Here is a 21,133-nt window from a genome sequence, read left to right as displayed (position 1 = left end):
TAAATGTCCTCAATACATATTTTGGCCACCAGAGAAACTAGTATTTTGTATGGAGAAAAGGACATAAAGGAACTCTGCTGTAAGTTTCAGCTGCATACTCACGAGGTTTTGGAAGCCTATGAAGTTTAATAAGATTTTGGAGCAAAATGATGTCCTGTTACTCTGAAAAGCCTTTCACTTTGTGTGAAATCACTGCATCCCATGGGTGCCAATTGCGAACGCAGATTTAGCGCTGGGAACAATATTGCTACTTTTTCAAGATCATCTGTTCATGCTGGTGTCCTACATGTGGCTCAAATTTAACAACTCTCCTGTAGCACGCTTTGAGCCATTGCTCTGAACCATTGTTGCATGTTCAGTCATGGCTGGCAAAAGTAAGACGTTGTGCAGATCAAAAGAACTGTGTGACATGGAGGAATAAATCAGACAATGATCCTACTTATGAGGGACTTTGTTAGGTTATGCTGGACAATTGTCACTGTCGGCAAAGGATAGTACGTTAACTAGTTTTGATTTTTTTTAAAAATGTTATCACCTCAATTGAAGTTCTGGTGTATACACCCTCATTGAAAAACAATAACAGTAAATAGGTATGGATAGTTTCATGATCTGAGTATTATTACGGTATGTAATATATACATAATGGCAAATTGTCTGTTTCAAGTGCATGAAAATGTAGTTTGGCTGGGATTGATAGATTTTCCGCCACCTTTCTGAGACCATCTTAAGCACCAAAGTTATTGACCCAGTCTTGTCCAAATCAGTCATGACTCACATATGACCAGCTGAGGACTGTTCAGGGACCTATGTGAAGTGAGCTGGTAGTTTTGTCTGGTTTCTAGTGGATCAACATCTACATCCCAGACCCACCAGATAACTGGCAATCTGAGTTAATGCTAAGGAAACGGGACTACTTTCCCACCCTTAAGCCCTATCCGCTTCAGCGCTGGTTAAACTTTGTTGTGGTCAAACTATATTTTAACATAGTTTTGCTGGGCAGTGTGCCTGGGATCAAATCATGTTATAACCTGGTTGTAACACAGACCTGGCTGGCCACAGGGGATTTTCTAAGGGGGTTGTAACATGGGTTTTCCTCATCTATATTGGCTGGGGAAATCATGTCACAACGCAGTCTGTCCACAGCTCCATTTTAAAAAGTGTGCTTAATCAAGATTGTTTAAGCACTGTAGATGGGGCCAAAGAGATGATCCCTCCAATTTGCCTTTAGGCATTTTGATGAAGTGGGAAAAGAAAGCATATAGCTTACAAGCTGTGGTGTACTTGGAATTTAAGATTGTCCATTTAGAACTAAAGTAACTTAAAAACGGAGGAGAAATCATAATTTTTATAAATTAAAATTTAATAAAATGCATGTATGGCTTAGCTGAGTGCATATTCATAAATGGTTCCTGTCCATTGAGATCTGCAGGGTTATTTTCTTGAGCTAAGATAAAGGTCTTGTCTAGGGATTAAAGCAGCAGGGATCTCGAGGAAGAGGGGAGCATGGTTAAGAGGCTTAAGCTCATGAGTGGAAGTTTGGAGGTGCGGGTTCTAATACTGGCACTACAACGTGACTGCATTGTAATTATGGGCAATTCTTGCACTCTGTGCCTCAGTTTCCCACATATGTTACTGATAAAGGCTGAATGGGACCTTGAAGAGCAAAACTTTCAAGGGAGCCTCACTCTGACTTCCATTAGCACCGCTGTAATTTTTCTGCAAAAATTCTGCCTAATTCCGTTTACGCTTTTGAATTTAATTCTAATATTAAAGTTTTTGGACAGACCTCTTCCCACCCTTCCACCCAGTTTTCATTTAGATACTTTCCTCAAATTTCAATTGATCAATGTAATTAAAAAACTGGAGAAGTGCTACTAAGATGCTTCGTTAACAATAAGCATATTACATGATCTGTCATTTTCACATTATCCTTGTCCTTCCATATCCCCTTTATGACAGGGTTGGGCCAGATGGCTATAGGAGAGTAATAGAAGGCAGATATATAAGCCCCAGGCTAAGTAGGTCCCTTTTCCCTGGGTAAGGTAACAGGAAAGGTTCCAGACTGAGGTACACCAGACTGAGGTGTACAAGCATTATCAGACACCAGGAGGAAAGTCCTATGGTGAGGATAAAGAAGGTGTTGGGAGGAGGCCCTGGGGAAGTAGCCCAGGGAGTTGTAGCTGTCGCACAGCTGTTCCAGGAGGCACTCTAGACAGCTGCATTCCACAGGGCCCTGAGTTGGAACCCAGAGTAGAGGGCGGGCCTGGGTTCCCCCCAAATCCTCCCAACTCCTGGTCAGACAGAGGAGTCGTCGACCTGGACTGTGAATTCAGAAAAAACGGCCAAGCTGAGGGCTGCCGTGAAGTTCCAAGGCGAGCAAATCCGCCAATAAGCGCAAGACCCACCAAGGTAGAGCAGGAACTTTGTCACACCTTATCTACTCTTTATTTACTATCCTCCTTTGCTGTGTTATGTAAAGTGACCGTATGTTCCAGTTTTACTAGGGCAGTCCTGGTTTTTCAGAGGATGTCTTGATGCCCCTGGAATTTTCAGAACAGCCACAGTATTGTTGCATAAGTCAGAATGTATTTGTTTCTCAATAACTGTTATGCTGAGCAGAATTTTCCCTGTTTACGAGGGATAGGCTAGTGGAAAGAGTGTTCTGTGTGATGAACGGTATTTGGAGTCAGGAGAAAAAAACGAATGAGTGTAGACTTCAATCAAAGCTGTTAGCTTGGTCACCACGCATATTCAAAAAACTTGTTCCGTGTTTCATGAAGACCTTATTCAGAACACTAAGTTACAGGAAAAAATCCTCCACTTTGAGAAATACGCATGGGTCACTGTTGAGTCAGAAGCTGACATTAGCAACACTTGGACACATTTTTTGCAATAAAAGTGTACTTTTGTCTTTGGGTTGAGTATTTTGCAATGCACAAATTATCACAAAAGTTTCCTGTTGTTTTACTTTGAAAATATGGTCATCTCAGTGTTATGTTTTATTTGAACTGTACTTTCCTGGGGGAAGGGACTTGTCCATTTTCCAAGTACCATGCATACCTATAGTGCTATGTACATAATACTACATTGTCTTACCTGAGTTTACAAATGATTGCACGTGTGAAGTTCTGAATACCGCACACGGAGGGTAAGCTTTGAAAATTCAGCTATAGACACTTCAATGAATTTTATGGTTGAACTTCACCTTGGTTTATTTTCAGTGCAAAGCTGGCAGTTATTGTATACTGAACCCAGTGTGCACTGTGGTGGCTTTAGGGAGAAGAATAGATTTTGCGGGATTGGGAAAATATAGGCACAGGCACCACGAAATCTCTGCTGTGTTATGGGCACAGCAGTCCTGGGGCACGGTTAGCCAAGTACACTATTTCAAGCAAAATTGGAGATGAGGATGTGCTCTTAGCCACAGGAAGAGTTGATCTCTTAGTCAGAGCAGTTAATCATGCAAAATAAAAAGAAATATGTACAGTTTGTCCCAAATGTTGTCCTGTTTCCAACAGATTTTTTTCCCCTTCCTCTTAAGTGACTTGCATATATTTTTGGTATCGCTAATTCACAGCATGGCAGAGTCTGCACAGTGGCTTTATTATTGGAAATGTGGAGGCTCTCTAAGCTCATGAGACATACTCCTGTCACAAAGCTGACCTCCATATGCTTCTCTCAGAGAGAGAGAGAGAGATGTCTTGCTGACGTCAATAAAGAGCACACTGCATAGGATAATATTACTGTGTACCTCAACCACCCACTTCCTCTAATTTACTAGAAACTAAGCAAGCTATTTGGAAACCCATAGCTTCCAGCATGTTTGCACTCTTCTCCCTCAACCAAAGGGCTATTAATTGTCAGGAGCTTGAAAGCTACCTGATTCCTTGTTCAAAGGACCGAAACAGAGGGGATTTCCATGAGTAATAATTCCATCCATGCCTATGCAGTGCACTGCAGGCTAGAGTAAATTGATCCAGCTGCTTGCAAGACTAAATGGAAAAGTGCCCAAGGGGGGGAGCGGCAGGAACACATCAACAGATGGAGCTGGATTGTGTTGTCATCACGCGTTGCTCCTCATCTGCTGAGCATGCTCCAGCTTGATTTCCACCATTAGCAGTTTGCTCTCAGCCTTCCTGTCTGTGCTGACTTGCAATATGAGGCAAATTGTCCAGCACATGTTGCAATGTCTTCTCTCCTAATAAAAAGGATAATTTTAGATTAGCTGGTGCTGTCTTGTTTTTTTTCCCTCCCCCCTCACCCTCAAACGCCCTTGCAGTGATGACCCAAGTATTTTTGTGCCTTTAGTTTGCTCTACAGAAATCCTCCCAGCGACAGTGTACAAAAGGCTGTGAGGGCCCAGCTATCTTTACAAATAATCAAAATTGGCAGGATTAACCTGTAACCTGAGGCTACAAAAATACAAATTCCACTATCCAGATGGCAGAGTTCAAAGTTCCACTCACTTCCTGGCTGAGGTTGCACAAGGAAATTTTTATCCTTGTTGAAAACAAATAATAAGTAGAAACATAGTAATAAAACATGGGTTGCTTTGTATCTCTGGTTTTAATCAAATGTATTTTATTCCTTTGTGTTTTGCTATTAAATATATTTTGAAGCCTTTATAAAAATAATTTCTATCACCTCCCTCTATATTTAAATCCTCCATAGCTCCTTTGTTATCTTATTAGGATATTCATCTGATGGTAAATTTAAGTATCATCAAATGGTTAACTAGCACTGACTGGGAACAATTTAGCCACAGTAATGTAGAATAGAAGCATTGCAATTAGTCTCTGTTTTTCTATGGCATTGCTAACTTTAAAAAAATCTTGTATTTAAGGAGACAGATCGCTGGGTTGAACAATTTGTTTCTCCAGGGGACTAGAAGGAACTCAGTGACTGCTAATGTGACATTGAGCTGGCTGTCAGTTCAAATTCAGCAAAAGTCAGCAGTGGCTACAGGCTTTGACCATTTTGTGGCCTATGAAATGAATTAGAAGTCTCAGTCCAGTTCCTAGAAGAAAGATGCCCTCATCACAAAAAAACAAAACAATGGCAGGAAAAAAACAACAACAAAACCAACCCCCAAACAAACCGGAACAAAACAAACCCAAACCAAGAAAACCACCCCACCAGCAGCACAGCTACCTATCTGGTTGTCAAGCTGAGGCCATGGAGACTGAATTAACTCTCACTCCTAAATGTAGTCACTCCAAGGCAGAATGGAGGCATAGTGGTGGCATATTTTAAGGGACTCTTATACTGGTGCGCTCTGTGCTGTGGAGAATTAATAAAACTCAGTGCACTTCTTTCATAGAGATCAAAGGACCTTCTGAAGGTGCGGAAGTATCATTTTACAGCTGGGGAAACTGAGGCAGGGATTTGTAAAATAACTTGCCCAACATCACACCAGTGCTAGAGGTGGGAATAGAACCCACGATCCACTCTCTATCTAGTATCCAATGCACTGGACCACAGACTCTAGGGTTGTCAAGCCAGCACTTTTCACAAACACTAAATTCACTGATTTCAGATGATACTTATACATTCTAACAAAACAATGTAACTAGGAATCTCAGCACAAGAACAGTACTGCACCTACAATACATCAGTGCTAATAAGTGTATCTGGAGTGGGGGGAACAAAATATGTTAATCTAAAAGCAATTCTCTTTTTAGAACACACAAACTCTTCATGAGCTAAGTGTTAATTGTGACAAAGAAGGCTGTAAAGTATTCTGCTATATTCATTATTGTCATGTGGATTTTGTGAAGTGTATCTAAAGGTAAATGGTTCAGCTAACAGACTACAGAAGCAGGAGCTGAAGAGTAAAGTTCACAAGTTGTTTTTGTGATGACTTGTCCTCACAGCTTGGGCAGACAACAAAACTTGACTTACTGGCAGAAGTTCTGAGTAGACTGCAGATACACTTTAGGAGAGCAGCACTGGAAGTTCCAACCAATGAGTTTATGATTAATTTTGCAGGCATTTATTGTGCAATATGAAAAGGCTACTGGCCAGCTCAGAAGTTAAGCCAAGAGATGACTATCAAACAAAGCTGTTACGTTTGGCAGATCTTTCCAAAGCTGCTGTGAAAAACAGACTCTAAGGTGCCACAAGTACTCCTTTTCTTTTTGCGAATACAGACTAACAAGGCTGCTACTCTGAAACCAGACATATTGAAGCTAATTTATGGATTTACCAGATCCATTCTACAATACATTATTTTATTATGATTTTTCTTTTTTGCTTTTTAGTAGAAAAGTGAGTTCTGACTTGCACACTGTACATTTTTTAGGTCAGGATTCTTACTGTGGACAGTTTAACTAGTGCCTTCGGTATATGTTTACCAGAGAGCCTCTTTTCTTGGCAGTTTTCTCTAATGACCTTACAAGGAACTGGTTGTACTTTTTATTTTTTTTTTCTCCTGAAAATGAAACTGCATTTCCTATGAAAAACTGACGGTTCTTAGCCTAGATAAAGGTGATGTGGGGGTTAAAATGGCAGTAATAAGAAACAGTAATGCAGACACAAGCAGACTGCTTTTGAAATTTTCCTCTTGTGTGGTTTATCCTAACTTCAGGTCAGTCAGTAAACTGTGTTTGAACGCTGTCTGGCATGAATGCTTCAGCAATAACGCTTAATGTGTAACCAGGTTTTTTTCTTCTGTGTCAGAAGTTGGCAAGAAGATACTGTAAATAAGGATCCCTGTGAGTAAATAGATATATGTGTGGAGAGGGGAGGGGAGTGCTAGAGTAAGCAGTTTTGAAATTCATGTCAGTGTTGCTTCAAGTGATAAGAAACCTGCAAGCCATACAGATGCACAGGTTTCAAAAACAGGAAAGCATCTTGTTTAAAAACCTTCTAAGGCAACATGAGGCTTAGAAAAGAAACTGGCTTAGTGGTTAAGTGATTGTACTTCCTTATTGATATAGTGATTTAGATGATGCAAAGCCTCATGGGATTGCACTGTTGTTAACCACAAACCTAACAGTTATGATGACAAAGTTCTGAACAGACCATGGGGCTTTCTGGAGAGCTGAGAAATCTAAAAGTTTCCCTTTTCATTTCCTCTCTTGTCTGAGTTTGAATTTTTTTTTCTTTCGTCTCTCTCTCTTTCTTTCTTTTTTTTTTTTTTTTTAACTAATGCATTAAAAAAATAGAGAGGGGGAAAAAAAGAAAATTTGGCCGACACCTTCTGGGGAAGTGAAATCTGAAGTTGCAAAAAAATAATAATTTTTTCCCCAAAAGCGTTCAGTAATTTTGGGTGCCTCCATTCTTATACACCCAACTTGAAACAGCTTAAAGGGGCCTGATTTTGACAGAACATATACTCAGCACTTGTTGAAAATCAGATCCTTTTAAGATGTTTGAAATTGGGCACCCAAAATCACTAGTCACTTTTGGAAATCATGGCTGTTATACTCTGTGTGTGAGTCCGCACGTGTGCACACGCCTTGGGTAGCAGTCTTTGTGGAACTGAACACAAAATGACTGCTAGTATCTATAGGCAGCAGCAGAGTCTTTGCAGATTTAAAGGGGTAGTACCTAGAATACAAAAGGCATGCTGGCTACATAGCTAAAATGCACCCAGAACTCTAGGTTATTATTGACTAAACATGGGTAAAAGCCACAGAGTTTAGACCTAGAGATGATCTTTTCCAAAGTTTAGGTTGTTCAGATAAGGGGTTTTGGCTTGAGTTTATCTGTCCTATTTGGTCAAATTTCTCCTTGATACATAGCTGCAACCACTCAGTGGGGAGGGAAATAAATAGGATATTTCCTTCCCAACATATTGCTATCCTCCCAATGTGTGGCTCAGGACTAATTCATTCTTGCACTCCATTCTCTGCCCCCCACCCCCCACCTTTTATTGGATGTTTGTGCCTCCTTGCCTAGGTGTTGCTTTACTTACTGGCTGTGGTGGAGTTACATCAGGAATGGATTTGGTCCTTAAGGACAGTATTTGAATTGCCTATTCAACAGGCATTTCTATGGCTGTTCAGTCAATTTCAAGAATATATTTTGAAAATGTTAGGAAATCAATTTAACTGGAGTTGGAGCAAAGTTTTGGCCAAAAATTCAGTCTCTGGCCAACAGGCCGGACTTTTGCCAACTCATTGCCTTTTCCTTTAGCCCAGCAGTGAAAAGCAAGCCTGGGGGGAAGCCCGGCCCTTTGCCCATTAGACTTAATTGCACCTTTTTGTAAGCCTAATAAATCCCCAAATCGCTTCCCCAAGCCACAGGGAAACGAAAACCTAGCCAAGGGCAGGAGCCAGCAGAGCTGCTAAAACTATAAAGTTGACATTCGGGATGAGATCTCTGCATTGTGATGTTGTTCTGAATGGGATTTTGTGTATGCGTTTGTGCCTGTGTGAGACTCCCAGTATCTGAACGAGGGAGGTGGGAGGGAAAGCATGGATTTGAGCAGCAAAACTCACTCTAACAGTAGTGCTTCCCCCCCCCCCCCACCCCAACATCAGAGAGGCTGAGAGAGGAAGACCTGAGGACAGGCAAAGCACACATGAAACCGCCCCCCAAAGAGGCCGTTTAAAGCGCTTTTCCTCATGAGCCTTCAAGAAGATGAGGGAGGGAGAGTGGAAAGGGAAGAGCATGGATTCAGCACCAGAAAGATCCCTTTTAAGTGTTGTGTTTTTTTTTTTTTCCTTGAGCATCAGACAGAATGAGAGAGGAGGAGAAAAATGAAAGCACCTCTAAAGTGAACGTTTCTTCTCTACTGTGGAGATGTTAAATGAAACTTTTATATTTAGTTACCAACCAAGAAGAGAAGAGAGGCTTTCAGCTCAGAAATAGAGCCTCTCTTTAGCCCTTCCCCAGCTCACTCTGTCTCCATTACCAATCTGATCCCTGCATTGCTGGGCCCTCAGTTCTCCCACTGATGTGGTGCTATAAAAAGTACTCCGGCACTACAGTGACAGCTGTTGTGTCACAGCAGGGAACCATATACGCTGCAGATTTAGGTTTAGCAGCCAAAATACCCATGGCTTGTTTAGCTATAACACTCAGGGGAAGAGGTTCTCATTGCTGCCCAGAAGGAGCTGCTTGTACACACAGACCTAGAGGGAAGCACACAGGAAGGTCACAGAGGGGTCACGCTCTAAAAAAGAGACAGCACAAACAGCATGTGCCCTACACTCTCATTTCAAGAGGCGCTCTGGAAATACCTTAGATTGACAACTTCAGGAGAAATGTTGGGTCTGTAAGGTCATCAAGAAGTGTCCCGCTGGTAGAGTTTCAGCAATCTTGTGCCCGTTTCACACCCAGAGCCAAGTTTTGCTCTCTGTGATAACTAGTATAAATATGGTGTAATTCCGCTGACTTCAACAAGGTAAACCAATGGAGTTACTCTGGATACACACTGAATTTAGCCGTATGGAGTGGAAATCCATCAACTTCATGAAAAAACTCTTACAGATACAGACAGACATCATCTTCCTTTCCAAATGCAAACAGATGGACGTTCTACCAAAAGGACTGAAAGTGAAAAATCCATTACAATCTACATACCACACAGACTATGCTGACAGATTGTGCCACACGCTCTCAAAGAAACTCCAGAACCACCTGATCAACATCCTATACAGCAAACAGGGAAAGATTAAGAATGAGTTCTCAAAACTGGATACTCTCATAAAAAACCAACCTTCCACACAAACTTCCTCGTGGCTGGACTTTACAAAAACGAGACAAGCCATTTACAACACACACTTTGCTTCTCTACAAAAGTAAAAGGACACTAAACTATCTAAACTACTACATGCCACAAGAGGCCACAGCAATGGTTCCCTCAACCCACCCAGCAATATTGTTAATCTATCCAGCTATTCTCTTAGCCCAGCAGAAGAATCTGTCCTATCTCGGGGCCTCTCCTTCTGCCCCTCCACCCCCACAAACAGTTCTGTGGTGACCTAGAATCCTATTTTCGATGTCTCTGACTCAAGGAATATTTCCAACACACCTCTGAATAGCATACTAACCCACAGAGACCTTCCTACCAAGACTACAAAAAGAAGGATTCTGGGTGGACTCCTCCTGAAGGTCGAAACAACAGACTGGACATCTACATAGAGTGCTTCCGCCGACGTGCACGGGCTGAAATTGTGGAAAAGCAGCATCACTTGCCCCATAACCTCAGCCGTGCAGAACACAATGCCATCCACAGCCTCAGAAACAACTCTGTCCGCCTTTTTGATTATGATGTCAAAGGAGGTGCTGTCGTCATCATGAATAGGTCAGAATATGAACAAGAGGCTGCTAGGCAGCTCTCCAACACCACTTTCTACAAGCCATTACCCTCTGATTGCACTGAGGGGTACCAAAAGAAACTACACCATCTGCTTAAGAAACTCCCTGAAAACGCACAAGAACAAATCTGCACAGACACACCCTTAGAACCCTGACCAGGGGTATTCTATCTGCTACCCAAGATCCATAAACCTGGGAATCCTGGACCCCCATCATCTCAGGCATTGGCACCCTGACAGCAGGATTGTCTGGCTATGTAGACTCCCTCCTCCGGCCCTACGCTACCAGCACTCCCAGCTATCTTTGAGACACCACTGACTTCCTGAGGAAACTACAATCCATCGGTGATCTTCCTGAAAACACTGTCCTGGCCACTATGGATGTAGAAGCCCTCTACACCAACATTCCACACAAAGATGGACTACAAGCCATCAGGAACAGTATCCCCGATTTTAATGTTACAGCAAACCTGGTGGCTGAAATTTGTGACTTTGTCTTCACCCATAACTATTTCACATTTGGGGACAATGTATACCTTCAAATCAGCGGCACTGCTATGGGTACACGCATGGCCCCACAGTGTGCCCACGTTTTTATGGCTGACTTAGAAAAACGCTTCCTTAGCTCTCGTCCCCTAACACCCCTACTCTACTTGTGCTACATTGATGACATCTTCTTCATCAACTGGACCCATGGAAAAGAAGCCCTTGAGGAATTCCACCATGATTTCAACAATTTCCATCCCACTATCAACCTTAGCCTGGACTAGTCCACACAAGAGATCCACTTCCTGGACACTACGGTGCTAATAAGCGATGGTCACATAAACACCACCCTATACCAGAAACCTACTGACTGCTATACTTACCTACATGCCTCCAGCTTTCATCCAGACCACACCACACGATCCATTGTCTACAGCCAAGCTCTAAGATACAACCGCATTTGCTCCAACCCCTCAGACAGAGACAAACACCTATAAGATCTCTATCAAGCATTCGTACAACTACAATACCCACCTGCTGAAGTGAAGAAACAGATTGACAGAGCCAGAAGAGTACCCAAAAGTCACCTACTACAGGACAGGCCCAACAAAGAAAATAACAGAATGCCACTAGCCGTCACCTTCAGCCCCCAACTAAAACCCCTCCAACGCATTATCAAGGATCTACAACCTATCCTGAAGGACGACCCATCACCCTCACAGATCTTGGAAGACAGGCCAGTCCTTGCTTACAGACAGCCCCCCAACCTGAAGCAAATACTCACTAGCAACCACACACCACACAACGAAAACATTAACCCAGGAACCTATCCTTGCAACAAAGCCCGTTGCCAACTGTCTATTCAGGGGACACCATCCATAGGGCCTAATCACATCAGCCACGATATCAGAGGCTCGTTCACCTGCACATCTACCAATGTGATATGTCATCATAGGCCAGCAATGCCCCTCTGCCATGTACATTGGCCAAACCGGACAGTCTCTACGTAAAAGAATAAATGGACAAAAATCCGACGTCAAGAATTATAACCTTCAAAAACCAGTTGGAGAACACTTCAATCTCTCTGGTCACTCGATTACAGACCTAAAAGTTGCAATTCTTCAACAAAAAAACTTCAAAAACAGACTCCAACGAGAGACTGCAGAATTGGAATTAATTTGCAAACTGGATACAATTAATTTAGGCTTGAATAGAGACTGGGAGTGGATGTGTCATTACACAAAGTTAAAACTATTTCCCCATGTTTATTCCCCCTCCCCTCCCCCCCCCCACTCTTCCTCACACGTTCTTGTCAACTGCTGGAAATGGCCCACCTCGATTATCACTACAAAAGGTTTTTTTTTTTTTTCTCTCCTGCTGGTAATAGCATCACTCTCTTTACAGTGTGCATGGCAACACCCATTGTTTCATGTTCTCTGTGTATATAAATCTCCCCACTGTATTTTCCACTGCATCGATCCGATGAAGTGAGCTGTAGCTCACAAAAGCTTATGCTCCTATAAATTTGTTAGTCTCTAAGGTGCCACAAGTCCTCCAGTTCTTTTTTCTGGATACACTGTGTAACAGAGCAATATGTGGTCCCAACCGGTGACTGGCAATGTTTCTGGGACCAAGGCATGTTCGTTTTTTTTTTTTTTTTTAGTATATTTTTGTTTCTTTATTACATTTGAACACCATCCTTATTCACTGTGGCAGGCATGCCCAAAATGTGGTCTGCAGTTACTTTCTCTCTGTGACTTGCAAGGCAAGCATAAAGCTGATGAATAGCAGGTTTTAATTGGTGCTGATCTTGCTTAAGGAAGATAATGGGAGAAGCCAATAGTATGTGTGTGGTGGTGTTTTGTTGTTTGTTGTTGTTTTTTAACAATAAAATGTGTTTTTAATGAATAGTGAATAAGGGTCTCTCGTCAAGTTGCTATTGCTGCCCTCAGGGTTGCCAAGTTCAGGTACCCCAAGCTTTGTGCTCGACAGAACTTTTTGTGGTCATCATTATTAGCCACATATTGCCGCAATAGAAAAATCCAGGTCCGTTTTTCCTTCATGCACATCAATCCACCGAGACACAGATTTTCAAAGTGTCTAGGTGTGCAAACGCTTGTGCAATTTTATGTTACATTTGGGCAGGCAGTTCATGCAGTTGTGTGTGCAGTTCAGGCAAATTGACATGGAAATGGCAATTGTCATTTGCATGCAGTTGTGGTAATTGCATGTGTAATTTAAGCGTGCCACATACCTAACTTGTTTGAAAATCAGGCCCATATTTTACTGTTTGTGGGATTTTTTTTTTTAAAGTTAAGAAAATGCATACAACGTTTTCCCTCACTTGATCTAAAATAATGTTTGTTCACCTGCAAAGCCCATCTTTCCCCCCCTTTTTTGGCATGGGAGAAGGATTGTGTAATGTTAGGTGATTATGAGAGTTGTCAATTTAACAATGTGTGTATAACAATTGTTGGGTACTTAAACTAAGGTGCACCTATCCATAATTCTATCTGACATACATCTAAATTAATATATGGATGTAAGCACCAAGTGATGAACTTACAATGAGGAAAAGAAAAGAAAAATGGAGCTTACATCATCTCATTACAAGCCAATTGCTTTGTTTTCTAAGATATTTCTCCATAGGACACAGATTAGTTCTTGACTCATTCAGCTTTTGATCATCCAAAAAGTCTTGTGATTGTTCCAGCATTCTATCAATAGCTTCCCAAATGGCACTAAAAGACAGTCACAGTATTCTATTATCCTATGTATCTTTTTCCCCCCAAGGATGTTCGTATTTGATAGGCAAGTTGGGAAAAAATATTATTTTTATATTTTTGGGAAGTTGTCTCCATGAAAGGGAATTATCATTCATTGTTAGGATTTTCTGTCCAAGCCTTTTTGCCATCTTGATCGAAGTGAGTGCCCTATTATGCTGCTGTAGCTACTGGCACATTGTCTGTCTGTCTGTCTGTCTTGTCCACATAATAGGACTAGCAACTACTAGTCAACTAAAAAAACCAAGGAGTATTTATGGCACCTTAGAGACTAACAAATGTGTTTTGGGCATAAGCTTTCATGGGCTAAAACCAACTTCATTGGATGCATGCAGTGGAAAATACAGTAGGAAGACACACACACACACACACACACACACACACACACACCATGAAAAAATGGGTGTTGTCATACCAACTGTAATGAGACCCATTAACTAAGGTGGAGAATTGCGACTTTTAGGTCTGAAATTGAATGACCAGGGAGGTTGAAGTGTTCTCCGACTGGTTTTTGAATGTTATAATTCTTGATGTCTGATTTGTGTCCATTTATTCTTTTGCGTAGAGATTGTCTGTCTGTCTGGTTTGGCCAATGTACATGGCTTGTTGGCACATGATGGCATATATCACATTGGTAGATGTGCAGGTGCAATTCTCCAACAAAAAACCTTCAAAAACAGACTCCAACAAGAAACTGCTGAATTGGAATTAATTTGCAAACTGGACACCACTAAATTAGGCTTGAATGAAGACCCGGAGTGGATGGGTCATTACACAAAGTAAAAACTATTTCCCCATGCTAATTTTTCCCTCCTACTGTTACTCACACCTTCTTGTCAATTGTTTGAAATGGGCCATCCTGTTTATCACTACAAAAGTTTTTTTTCTCCTGCTGATAATAGCCCACCTTAATTAATTGGTCTCATTACAGTTGGTATGGCAACACCCATTTTTTTTTCATGTTCTGTGTGTGTGTATATATCTATCTATCTATCTTCCTACTGTATTTTCCACTGCATGCATCCGATGAAGTGGGTTTTAGCCCACGAAAGCTTATGCTCAAATAAATTTGTTAGTCTCTAAGGTGCCACAAGTACTCCTCCTTTTTTTTTTTTTTTTTTCTGATACAGACTAACATGGCTTCCACTCTGATACTAGTCAACTAGTGCTACTAGCTCACATGGTAGCAACATGTGCTTTTGCATCTGAAGGTCCCAGTTTCAAATCCTGCTGATGGCCCAAGAGGGATGGTGTTCTGCTGCAATTAACGATGAGCCCAAACCAACCCCCCAAATCATGGGGAAGTTCAGACCCCAAACTGATGACTCATGTGCCCATTGATTCTCTGTGTATACAGAGCAACATTTTCATTTTAGTGCATCATACAAGCTAACAGCAGCCTTTCATTTAAAAATAAAAGTCAGAGCAGGCCCTTTGATAAGACAGCAACCTAAATGCTCTGATTATACTGGGTGCCAAATAATTTCACAGCAGTTGAGATATTGAGCTGGAAAAATTAATATCAATTTCGATAGGCGATGTAGCTTCAAAACTGCAGTCTCTTCTGGGACTGCCTACAAGAGGCTGCCAAAACTGTCATTGTGGGGAGCCCCAGATAGTGAATCTGAGAACAGCTGCTCAGGGTGGGCCATATGGAAAAGCCATGTTGAAATGACTTTTGCAGGGTGCATTGGAGGTGCTTGCAGCCGCCCTGCTCTCTTCATCCTAGCACTGTGCTTAATGGTATTGCCATTCTCACATACTCCTCAGCAGGGAGTGCAGATCACTTTCAAAGGAACTGCCTCTTCCAACATCTCAAATCAGAGATCTGAGCTCTTTTCCAGCTACAATCCAGTCCTTTATTCTAGATGCACACATCAGGGAAAGACTAACAGAAGTTTAGTATAGCATGTAATGTAGCTCAGCTTCCTGGGAATCTGGGTCTTACTGGCCCCAGAGCCTTTTAGTGGCAGGGCCTCTGGGATAGTCATTGTACATCCTTCAGGTTTGAAGATGACCATGACATCACTGGTTGGTTTGGTTTCTGTGAACACGTGAGTGGCTGATCAGACCAATTTGAGCTTTGCTTTCTGTGTGAGTTTTTTGACCGCTTGTAGCGGGATCCCCAATCAGCTGCAGTATGCTGACCAAGGTTAAGGCGAAGCAGATAATGTTTAGGGCACCTTTTCTCGCCCCTTCCTCATGCTACCAAGGTGAGCAGTGTGATCCTAAGCAGGACTGCTCAGTCACCCAGGGGGCTGCTGAATTCCACGGCTGCTTCAGTCCAGTGAAAAGCGACCCTATGTCCTGAGCTGCTTGTGTGCAAGTCTGCAGTCACAGAGGGACTGGCATCTATGGAGCACGGGGGAAATGGAGAGCTATTTACAGGTTGAAAAGTTATAATTACATTACTGGAGGGTGATTTGGTGGGCAACAGATGGAGGGGAAGTAAATTTAGTGCTGGTGAAGTGCTGAGTTGGCAGCGCTGGAGAATTTATCCCTCTATCTGCATTATAAGCTTATGAGTCCTCTATGGTGCCTATCAACTTGCGTCTTGTGATGATTGGGCTTACAAATTTGCTCTAATTGTGATCTCAACTATAAAAAGTGAGCGTAAGCTCATAAGAGGTCACAATAACCTATAACAGCAAATGTTAATGGGAAAGGGGGAAAAAAGGGAGACAGACTGAATTAGTCCAGACAAAGAGGCCTGATGATAAAATTCAAGGACTGTTAAGATCATGCCTGGTTTAAAAAAAAAAAAGGGGGGGGGGAAAGAAGGTGGAACTGAAAATTGGTGTGTCGGAGACTAGGCCTAACTAGTGGACAAAATAATAATAGTGCCCTGAGAATCCTTGATGTTTTACCCCTTCCTTTTATCTCATTCTCCTTTCCTCCTTGCCATTCTGAGCATTACCTCTATAAGGAGTGACTTCCATCTGCCACAAGTTTAGCAGAGTTCCTATTGGTTTTCCCGGGGAAAGACCGAAAACCCAGTAACAGTGAATGACAGCTGTGATTGTGTGGAGAATATGCAGCAGATTTTTGGTTGGTGTAAGTTGATGTGACTTCATTGATAAGCAATAGATCAGCACCAACATACATCAGCTGAAAATCTGGTGGAGAAGGGATTCCATTAATTAACTAGAGATTGTACTAAGCCAGAAGTCTGGATCCAAACTTTCTCAAAGTTTGGGGGGTGTTTGGATTTGGAGTTTAGTTTAGATCCACCTCTAGTTAAATCCATGTTGTTATCAGCTGGATACAACACTGCATCTCTGGCAATCTCGGGCAAGGTAAATAGGTTAGAATTCCCTTCTCAGTGCAGATATATCTTCTTTCTACTTCCCCGTAGGGTAGAGAGTAATGGAGCCACAGCAGTGCCCTGCTAGCCAGTCTGGGGAATTGGACACTGAGGAGAAAAGCTGAACTTGGGTCATTCTTGTGACAGTGCACCTTTTGTAAGCCACCACCAGACCAACCTGTCTGTGGTGTATGTAGTTTAAAGCTGCTATGATGTAGGTAGAGTGACCAGATGTCCTGAAATTAGGAGGTTTATCTTTATAGGCAATCTGTTACCACTCCACCCCTGTCCCGACTTTTCACACTTGCTATCTGGTCACCCTAGACACAGGTGCCAATCCTGCACAGACATATGCACATACTAATCTTTAGGGGAGAGAGTAGTCCCATGACATTAGTGGAGTCTCAACAGTGTGTACATTTAAATGCATGCATTAGACTTTGCAGGATCAGGGCTTTAGAGTGTAATACTTAAATTGTAAGGTCTTTGGGACAGAGACTGTCTTTTCATTGTGTGTCTGTACTGTGCCTAACACTGGGATCCTGATCATGGATTGAGGTCTCTAGGAGCTGCTGAGGTATCAACGTAGTAGTTACTTGTTTTCTGTGTAATGCCCCTTTTACATTTCTAGGAGTCTGCAGCTCCAGGCAACCATTTTGAGAGGTAGAGTTTATGTTCATGGCATGCAAGCAGAGAGGCTAGATTAAAAAACATAAATACTTTTTCTGGAAGGTTGCAATGCAACACTATTTTATTTCTTAGCATTCAAAATAACACACAAGAACCCCAAAACAGAGAGCCCAAACTGGCTGCTCCCTAAAACAGAGTGGCACATCTCACGCAACCTTACTTTAGGTGGCTGGCTGTTTGCATACTGACTGAAGCTAGGCCCAGATTGCGTGCTTCCCTACAGAGCCCCTTAGCCTGCAAGTAGGATCAGGAAAACCCCTTAAATTTAAAGCGACCACTTACAATTTTAGCAGAGTTTTCAGTACACCAGAGAGATCAGTGCAGATTGACACAAGAGGCACACTTTGTGTTGCTGCCTGATGAGGACTTTACTTTTGTTCTTATTTTGTTTTCTCAATCTCAAATAATTCATTCTGATAGAACTATCCATTTGCTCTTAGTGTATGTAAAATGTATCAAAGCACAGACTTTTGAAGAACGTATTTGTTTCTTTAATGATTGTAAATTAGCTTTTTTCACTAAATGGGGGGGGGGTAGGGGGGAAACAACCTCCCAGAGACAGATCTTGCAGTTGGAAAATGTGAAATGGAAACATTGCTTTTTGAAGAAATTCAGACTTTTAAGAATTTTTTCTTCTCAGTGCAGTGAAATACTCAGTGACTGAACACTTGTGTTTTTCATCCAATAAAAAAATAAATAAATTACATTTAGGAAAATAATTAGAAAAGCAGTTCAGCCATATAAAGAAATGAGACCCATAAAAGCAGTTGCATTAGAAGAGAGTTGACCATTAAAATGATCATACTAGACAATAAGGCAATTAGGGGCTTCCTTGGCCCCCTTCTGGGGTTCATACACCCGCATATGGAAGCTCTGACTTGAAAAGTAAGGGTGAGAAACCAAGTGAGGTCTCATTATTTCTTGTTTAACTTGCCCATTTAAACGGATAGTTCTTTTTCTATGGAGTTGTTTTTATAGCTATCCCATCTGTAAATGGATGAACTGTTCTTTTCCTAACTTTGCTTGCTATCTTTTTTTAAAAATATTTGGAATGTTTTGGTTGCGATTTTCGTTTTTGTTTGATTTTGCTTTAGAAAACTAGTGAGACTGAATTAGCCTGTGATTGCATTGATGGAACTGAAGTGTCTAGATGCACCTTTGACCTCTACAGTAGACACTTTGGAACAGATTTCCAAAGCTGCATCCAGATTTAAGAACTCAGTACATTGCGTGCTGAGGCTCTTAGGAAAATCTAGCCATAAGTGTCACAGCGGGTGCTGAACATTTCTGAAAATGTGGCCCTTATCTAAGCGCCTAAATAGGATCTGTGCTCCTTATCAATATCAGTTGTGCGTACAGAGGCTTTGAAAATCAGGCCCTGAACTCTCTTGAAAATTTTGCCCTTCATCTGCTAGCCTTCATACTCTTTGCCCCAAATATGAGGGAATTCAAGGCACACCACCAAACTCCTTTTTTTTTTTTTCATTTATACAAGATAAACATATTGAGAACAACACTTAAAACAAAAACGGGGCTGTGAAGTTCAAATGTTTTGCCCACTTTATGCCAATGTATCAGTGGCTCCCAGACTCTGATCCATGAACCACTGTTGGCTCACAAAGCACTTGCTGGCTGGCTACTCTTTTCTCCAGGAGCTTCTGCAGGGCTCCAGGCTTTCCATTGCAATGAAGAACTTGAAGGCCTACAAAAGCATCTGGAAACTGAGAGGAGGGGTTAGCACTGGCCATCTCTACTAATGGCTGTTGCTGTGTGGAGGGCGAGAGGATACATGAGCCACTTTGAGCAACCAGAGGCGCCACTGGAAGAGGAATATCCAGGAAAGCCAGGCAAAGGGAAGAGTACCAGGTGTATGAGCGACTTGTGCCAGTGAGGAGGGAGCTAAGTGGTAGGGAAGCACATGTTGGGAGAGAGAAGGAGACCAAGCAGTAGGGAAGCATATGCGGAGGAACTGGGAGGAGGAACTGAACTTGTGCAGGGGAGGGGAGATGAAGAGCCAAAGGAGACGACAGATTTAATATTTTCCAAAAAGCAGGATCAACTTACTGCATAACACACAGTAGGTTTAAAACAAACAAAAGGAGGTGGTGCTTCACACAACGCACAGTCAACCCGTGGAACTTGTAGCCAGGGGATGTTGTGAAGGTCAAACGCATAACTGGATTCAACAAAGAATTAGATAGGTCCACAGAGGAAAGGTCCATCGATGGCTATTAACCAAAATGGCCAGGGATGCAACCCCATGCTCTGGGTGTCCCTAAGCCTCTGGCTCTCAGATGCTGGGACTGGATGACAGGGGATGATGGATCACTCAATAATTGTCCTATTCTGTTCATTCCCTCTGGCCAGTGCCAGATACTTCACCGTCGGAAGACAGGATACTCGTCTAGATGGACCATTGGTCTGACCCAGTATGGCCATTCTTATGTTCACAGCTCAATCTACATGAAACCTTTCCTAGTTTAACTTTTCCATGTAAATTAGTTGCTGTAGGAGTGGGTGTGTGCACTCATGATTGGGAAGGGAGATGGTCCAGGAGACCATCCCTTCTCTTTCTATTAAAATGTGGGCTATATTACGGGAAAAGTATGAGGACCCCAACAACATACTGAAGTCCCAATTAAAGTTCCTACAGCACTTTTCACAGACTCGTAGGGGCATTATCTCATGTCCTGGCTGCATAACAGCTTGGGTAATTACATTCTGCCACCTGAAACCATCTGGAATTTCATTTGAGTAAGAGATTCCCATGTCCTCAACTGGGGTTAAGTTATTTTTTCCTGACTTGCCCAAATAGCCCACTACAGTCAGTGGGGCTACTTGCATGAGTAAAGTGAGCAGGATTTGATTCTTATGGTATTGTGTGTATGCTGTTAAATATTGGTTGCATTTCAGCCTACAGGTAGCTGCATTCATCAGCAGATGATTCATCACTGTGCAGTTTGTAAAGTGCTCTGGTGTTCTTTGAGAGGAAAGGTGTTGAATAAATGTAGTTATATTCCCTATGTAGACACACAGCATTGCAGGGAATCAGACTGAATGTATATAACTTCTTGCTGCTTTGGTGGTTTGGTGATTTAAAGTTTTCCATTAAATGCAGAGGTTTTGGGAAGTGATGAAATAGAACTAAGTGTTGGAAAATGTTGGGATACAGAAAATAAAAGAACAAGCTGGAGACATCTAATTCTTGCCAAAGCAATCTCCAAAGCAGTTATGCAGCATTGGATGGGGGGGAAGCAGTAGACGTGGTATATCTTGACTTTTAGGGTTTTGTTACTGTCTCGCATGACTTTCTCATAAACAAACTAGGGAAATGCAACCTAGATGGAACTACTATAAGGTGGGTGCAAAACTGGTTGGAAAACCGTTCCCAGAGAATAGTCATGCTGGAAGGGCATATCGAGTGGGGTCCCACAGGGATCGGTTCTGGGTCTGGTTCTGTTCAATATCTTCATCAATGATTTAGATAATGGCACACAGAGCACACTTATAAAGTTTAAGGATGATACCAAGCTGGGAGGTGTTGCAAGTGCTTTGGAGGATCCGATTAAATTGAAAATGATCTGCACAAACTGGAGAAATGG

General features: G+C 42.1%; 1 long non-coding RNA gene across 1 annotated transcript in view; it reads left to right on the top strand.

The window, feature by feature from the left end:
• Positions 1–6,461: 6,461 nt before the first annotated feature.
• Positions 6,462–21,133, top strand: part of LOC141984101 (uncharacterized) — a 50,838-nt gene continuing 36,166 nt past the window's right edge. Inside the window, exon 1 of the long non-coding RNA XR_012638649.1 lies at positions 6,462–6,713. This is a non-coding gene — a long non-coding RNA (uncharacterized LOC141984101). The remainder of the gene's footprint in view (positions 6,714–21,133) is intronic.

Source organism: Natator depressus, chromosome 3 (assembly GCF_965152275.1).
Source record: "Natator depressus isolate rNatDep1 chromosome 3, rNatDep2.hap1, whole genome shotgun sequence".
Classification (NCBI taxonomy): domain Eukaryota; kingdom Metazoa; phylum Chordata; order Testudines; family Cheloniidae; genus Natator; species Natator depressus.
Note: the sequence above shows the minus strand (reverse complement) of the source record. Positions and strands in the feature narration are given on the sequence as shown.